Genomic DNA, 6396 nt, shown 5'->3' with positions numbered 1-6396 from the left:
GAGTTCTTATATACGTAGTTTCAGCCTTGAAGTGGGGAAAGTTGTACATTGTGCATTGTTCCGAGAAGAAAGGCATCAGCAGAATTCATCTTCTCGTAGTTCTCCACAACTTCGAAACCTATCATCAAATAGGACTTCGGAATCAATGCAAAGCCAGAAGCTGATAGTCCATCAGCACACGGCTTATTCATTGCTGTTGTAATTCTTGTTGCGGGACGATTTAAGATGTATTTTGTTCCATATCCTTAAATGTGTAATGTTACCCATTTAAAAATTTATAAGATGTCTCTTTCAAATAGGTTGAACTGTTTCAAGTATATTCTAACGGGTTCTGTCGATTGTGTATAATACTCACTCAGAATTGCTGGGTTTTTGAACTTTGTCTGTCGTCTAGTATTCTAGAAACTTTCTGTTTCATAGTTTCTAAAATACCGAACGATGAACAAAGTTAAAAAAACAGAAATTCTGAACTGCTTCATTTCAGCAGTCTTCTTCATCTTTTGGTTGCTGTATCCTATCATCATTCTTACAACGTAATATTTACATTTTGAACGGATACTGTACGTACTACGGTCTCTGCTTTGCTTATTCACAATCAAATCATAACATCCGACACTGATAAAATACGAAGTGGAATTTCCAAGGTGTTCTGTGTAAACACATTTCGCGGAAGCGACAGAGAGGGGCTCTTCCTGGCCGAGACTGAATTAGCAGTACCTGCAACCGGTACGCGTAACACTATTTCGACGCAATTCGGTGACACAGTTTCATACAGGGTTAGGACTTTATTGTGTGGAGGGGTATGTTAAGTAACTTACCTTGTATTTTCAACCAAATTTAAATTAATTTTCCAAGTGAATTATAATTTACTAACATAAACATTGTGCGGTGACGTCACAGAGCAACAGTGGGTAGGGGTCAGGTGATATGTGTTTACTGTTGGCCAGTGTCGGTCCTTCGGCTATGTAAGTGAGTGACATAGTTCTGAGTTCGGCGTTCACGGTAGGAGACAGCCACGGAAGTTGGAATTTGAAAAAGATTTAACTTGTGAAATGAAAACTTTATGTGTGCTAGTGTTATAGTGCAGTGGGAATGGGAGTGTGTAATTTAGTGAGACTGTTATAGTTCCTGTATGTTAACTGTGGTACCAGGAGAGGACCTGTGTGTATTTGTTTTTTAATCAGCGATAGCGCTGTATTTAAGTGTAATTATTAGAGAATGGGTAACCGAGGTGCTAATAAATCCAATCATCTGAGCTATAACCCATCATTTTTGTCGCACGTACCACCCTACATGTGGTATTGTTGTTGATAAATCCGATTACCAACCCGAACTCCGTCTAACACATACCAACTTGTGTCAGAATTGGTTGGATTGGATTGATCGAATTGTTGGATTCAGTACCGCGGTAGAAATTATACCGCCACACTATGGAAGGAGAACAAATGTTGGAACTCCTGAAAGCCATGCAAGATGGGATGGGAACGCAGATAGGTTCTCTAGCCTCCAAAATGGAAGCCAGCCAAGCAGGAATGAAGGCCATGAAGGGACAGAAGGATGCCAACCAGGCAAAGGCAGACACCAGTATGAAAACCAACCAAGAAATTCTGTCCGGAATGGAAGCCAAGACAGACATAAATTGAAGGAAATGAAAGAAGAAATGCTGGTCAAGATGGAAGCCATGATAAAGGACAATAATGAGAAGTTTGAGGTCCGGATCGAAGCCAACCAAGATAAGATGAAATCCACAGTAAAAGCCCCCCAAGTGAAGATGGATGCCTGGATAGCAAACATGAGGTATGACCAAAAAGAGAGGACGGCCTGCCAACAAGCAGATGGATCTTAGAGAGACAGGATGGGGCAGTATAGACTGGATTTGTCACAGGATAGGGACCAGTGGAGGGCGCTTGTGAACATGGTAATGAATTTGTTCCATAAAATGTTGGGAAATTCTTGAGTAGCTGCACAACCGGCAGCTTCTCAAGAATGGTTCAGCTGCATGAGTTAGTTATGTGAAGTGTAGTAAGCCATATAAAGGAGATGGTTTAAAACTGACTATTTGTTATGTGCTATTCATAAGAGATGTCATTAACGTCAGTCTCAACAACATACAGAACTTGAGAGGTATACAGCAGCAAGCAGGGGAAATTAATAGCACAAATCTTATAGAGATGAATATTCCCTTCAAACTCTCATTGGGTGTTAAGCTAGGTACATATAAACAAATACGTATATTATAATACTGTTGGCCATGAAAGTCCATTAACATTATATAACTGCTGGATGAATAAACAGTTGTGTAATCACTATGTTAAAATGTTTTAAAAGTGCTTCTTGTTATATAAATAACTAAATCCAAGTCCATCGGTATTCTCCTTTAAAAGCAAAAATATGTCGCTAAGATAATGTTGACCTTGACTGTTGTTGTGTAATGACAGAATTGTAAAACCTTGTAAAACCAGGTCCCTCAGTATTCCCCTTTATCTGGCAATATTCTGTTATCTCTATGCCACACTCACAAATGGAACTCAATTTATTTCATGACCTTTTAGAGGTGAGAGGAGTAACTGCATGCACATGACTTTGAACTGTTATAGAATGTTAGGCAATGAGTTTTTCCAATTTTACAACATTTGTCCACAAAGAAAATTTAACTGATATGATCATGTATAAACAACAATGCCACATCTCTAAGAGAAAAAGTGTTAATTACTAAAAACAAGAAACATGCAGATCATATACCATTGGCCATCTACGTGGAACAATGGAATGCAAAAATATTTTGACTGAAAGAGACTACAAATTGCAAAAGTGCAAAGCATAATAACATAAAAATAATCATTTTGAAGGAACTGAACTTTAGTTTAAATTTACTAGTGAGTAGGATGGAATATGTGCTACAACCCCTCCCCTCAAAAAGCCAATAGAATATATAAGTAAAGCTATTCCTGTAACAGGCCGTCAAGGCTGCCACATTTTCTAGACAATCTGCTCACAGATGGCAGCGAGGTCGTCAGCCGTTTTTACCCACGGAGATTGCTGGTACTCATTTCTGTTATATGCTGAGTCGACCCATAATGCAATAAATGAATAGTGCTGTCATTTAGGCCTGCCCATAATTTAATGTCAAAGACGTTCACCAAAGACATCGCACTTGATGCACTTCAAGCAAAAGAAAAAGAAAATTACACTTTAAATTATCACAGTATCTTCAGATTACAATTACCCCTTGTGACGCCATTAACTTAATTTGACCTCTACATGTATAAGCAAAAACTGAAACCTGGCAAATTGAGAAGGGGTTACTAGATACGAGAATGTACTATGTCTACAACTATTTGCTTTTCTGATACTTCCCAAAAATTTTCTTTCTCGTCTTCTTTACAACACAAGCCGCAAAAACACAAAACTGGGCATCAAAACTGCGCAGTTCCATAGCAGTCCAACTGAAAATTAACAACAGTTTTTGTAAACTTCTGCTACATTATAGTTCAATGTACAGTTGCTTATGACTTCTTGGAACTTCAAAATTGACATGCGTACCATTACCCACTGCATGCCATCCACCCTCTCCCCAAACAACTGCAGTGTCTAATGAAAAATGGTTTGTTATCGGTTAATCTGTACTGATGCAGTACAAATGATTGTGGATTATTTTAATGTGTTGTCCTGGCATATGTCTGCTGGAACAAAATGTAATCACAAAAGTTCTGAACTAGCATGAAATCTTCAGTCGTGTTTTGAACCGAACACCTCCTGAAGGTGAGCCATGCATATTATAGCTGTCAGACACACTGGGTAGTTTGTAACTGAGTGCTGAGGGAGACAACTGTAATGGAAGAAGCTACCTGGCGATGAATTATCCTATTTACAGTCCTGGTCTTCACCTATTATTTTTAAGGAAATTGTGATGCGCTTGTTTTTCTGTTGAAAATTCTCATGGTAAGAGGCAACTTGAAGTCTGAAGGACAATAATCATGCTTAAATGGATATCAAATATGTTGTGAGGATATGAACAGGTCTTGTGTTGGGCTTTTGGTGTGTTACTGATGAATCTTACAGTTCTCTGTTAACTGGAAATTTCTTGAATACCTGAATAATTGTCACCAAGGGATACTTTTATTGCCTGTGAAGTTATCACTTAATCCCTCTAGAAGATACCCTGAAACTGGACACAGCCTCCAAAATGTGTAAGGGTCAGGGTACAAAGTCAAATTAGTTCTTTTCTGGATGATATTTCCAACCAGAAATTGTCAAAAAAGCAATTCCAATAGTAAGAATTAGCAAAAAATTAATTGAAACTAAATTAAAGTTTGAAGATATTTCCATTAACCCAACTTGTTGAGTGGGAGATCTCAACCTGATACTTTTTTGTAGCTTCCACATCATTTAGCTTATTGAAATTATATCACCCAAATTGTCATGTGTATGGACAACAATAGACAGGGCTTGGACTGGTAATTGGATTTATTAAACTCTTACAGAAGTTAATTACAAGTAATTATAGCACTATTGCTAATTCATGCAGTCTACAATTGACTACAACATGCACTAAGTCTTCTCAGTCTGCTGTATCTTCACAAGTCATTGTCTGGTAACGGCTTTCAATGCTGTATATCATTCAACTTCTCTGTTCACAACCTTACTGGCCAGCAACTGTCTCACAACTAACTCAACTCTAGACTTGTCCTGCTTACAACACCTCAGCACAGGAAGCATGGAGAAAACCTCTCCCAGCAGCTCTTCTATTGTCGCATCATGTAACTTTCAAATGGACTGCGTACAGAACATCACTTCCCGGTTAGTCCATTGGTGTGTGTGTGTGTGTGTGTTAGAAACTGGCCACCTAGCAACAGGCGTTTACACTCCTCGATGAGTCTTGCAGAAACACATCTGTCTGATGCAAGGATTTCGGTCTTTTTTTNTTTTTCTCCCCCCCCCCCCCAACATTTTCTTCAGTGCGACTTGTTCTCGGCTTTGATGCACATGGAGCGTCTTCAATGTCCTCCCTGCCATCACGAAATACAGCATACCATAAAAAATTGTTTGAGTGACTCGAACAATCACTACCATACACACTTTTCATCATTTCGTACCCTTCTCTGGCTGTTTTGCCTAACTTCCAACAAAATTTGATGATGGCTCTCTGTTCAACCGCCATTTTCCGACAAGTGTCAGAACAGTACTGTAACATTCAAGGTCAGAACACATGATGCAGCGATACTTGCGCTTTGAAATTATAGAGAACCACAGCTGAAACTTCCAAGAATCTTAACGCCACAACTCACCAACAGATGGTATTGCAGGACAAAATTTAAAAAAATGAGTCCTAACGGATCCTGGACACGTGTATACTATCAAGAACCTTATTTTAAAACAACATGGATTTTGCTTGCCACCTGCTTATTGCTGGTTTCTTGCTTGGCTTTCTCTTTGTCCCTGAAAATGGAGCCGATGCATTCCTCTAAAACACGGGCAGACTCCTACCAGTCTACATGGCATTACAACCCAGAAGTCTGTGTCACATTTGTTTTTCTTTTTCTATAAGATTCTGCGCAATTCTTACAAGATTTTAATTGTATTAATTTTAATATGTCTGATGCTGATACTTTTATGTATATGTAATTGGCTAAATTTAATTGTACCATACATTCTTTTACTCACTGTTTTATTCTCCACCGTTGATTCCCAGAATTTTATCACATAATTCTTCTAAAACTTGCTTTCCCTCCCCTCTCCCCATATTTAATTCAGTACATAACATCCCACCAGGAGTCAGGATAGCTTAGTCAGGACAGGGACGTGCTATGGGCTGGATGGCCCAGGTTCAATTCCCTAGGAGTGCAAGATTATTCTCTTCTCCACAGCGTCCACACCAGCTCTGGGGCCCACTCAGCCTCCTATCCAATGGGTATGGGGGCCCTTTTCCCAGGGTTAAAGCAGCAGGAGAGTGAAGCTCAACACTCACTTCCATCTAGTGCCAAAGTCAAAAATGGTTGAACTATACCTCCACTCCTCCATATGGTTTCATGGTACAGTGCCTAATTAATTAATAACAGGGGCAACATTTTGTTTACCTTACATCCCACCATGCATAGTGTATTTTGGATGAGGTTTATTTTATTTGAATGTTAAATTGTTGGCCTCACTCTGACATTTGATCGAAACCTGTTTCCGAACCATAAAGGATTAATACTGCCTCCCTTCTGCTCATTCTTTCAAGTAACTTCTTTCATGGTCTATCTCCACTGAAATGTTGTATTCATTTCATGTTACCCCATTTCAGCTACAAGTTCAACTCATCCCTCCTTCTTTTTATATGCAATAGTAATATTAAATAAAGCTAATTCAATTTAAAACAGCCAGTCACGATAGCTGAGCGGTCTAAGACATGTA

General features: G+C 39.0%; 1 protein-coding gene across 1 annotated transcript in view; it reads left to right on the top strand.

The window, feature by feature from the left end:
• Window positions 1-6396, top strand: part of LOC111867450 (nicastrin) — a 91533-nt gene that overhangs the window by 79580 nt on the left and 5557 nt on the right. The gene's annotated exons all lie outside the window — the stretch shown is intronic.

This window comes from Cryptotermes secundus, unplaced genomic scaffold (assembly GCF_002891405.2).
Source record: "Cryptotermes secundus unplaced genomic scaffold, Csec_1.0 scaffold423, whole genome shotgun sequence".
Lineage (NCBI taxonomy): Eukaryota > Metazoa > Arthropoda > Insecta > Blattodea > Kalotermitidae > Cryptotermes > Cryptotermes secundus.
This window is presented reverse-complemented; position numbering and strand designations above follow the sequence as displayed.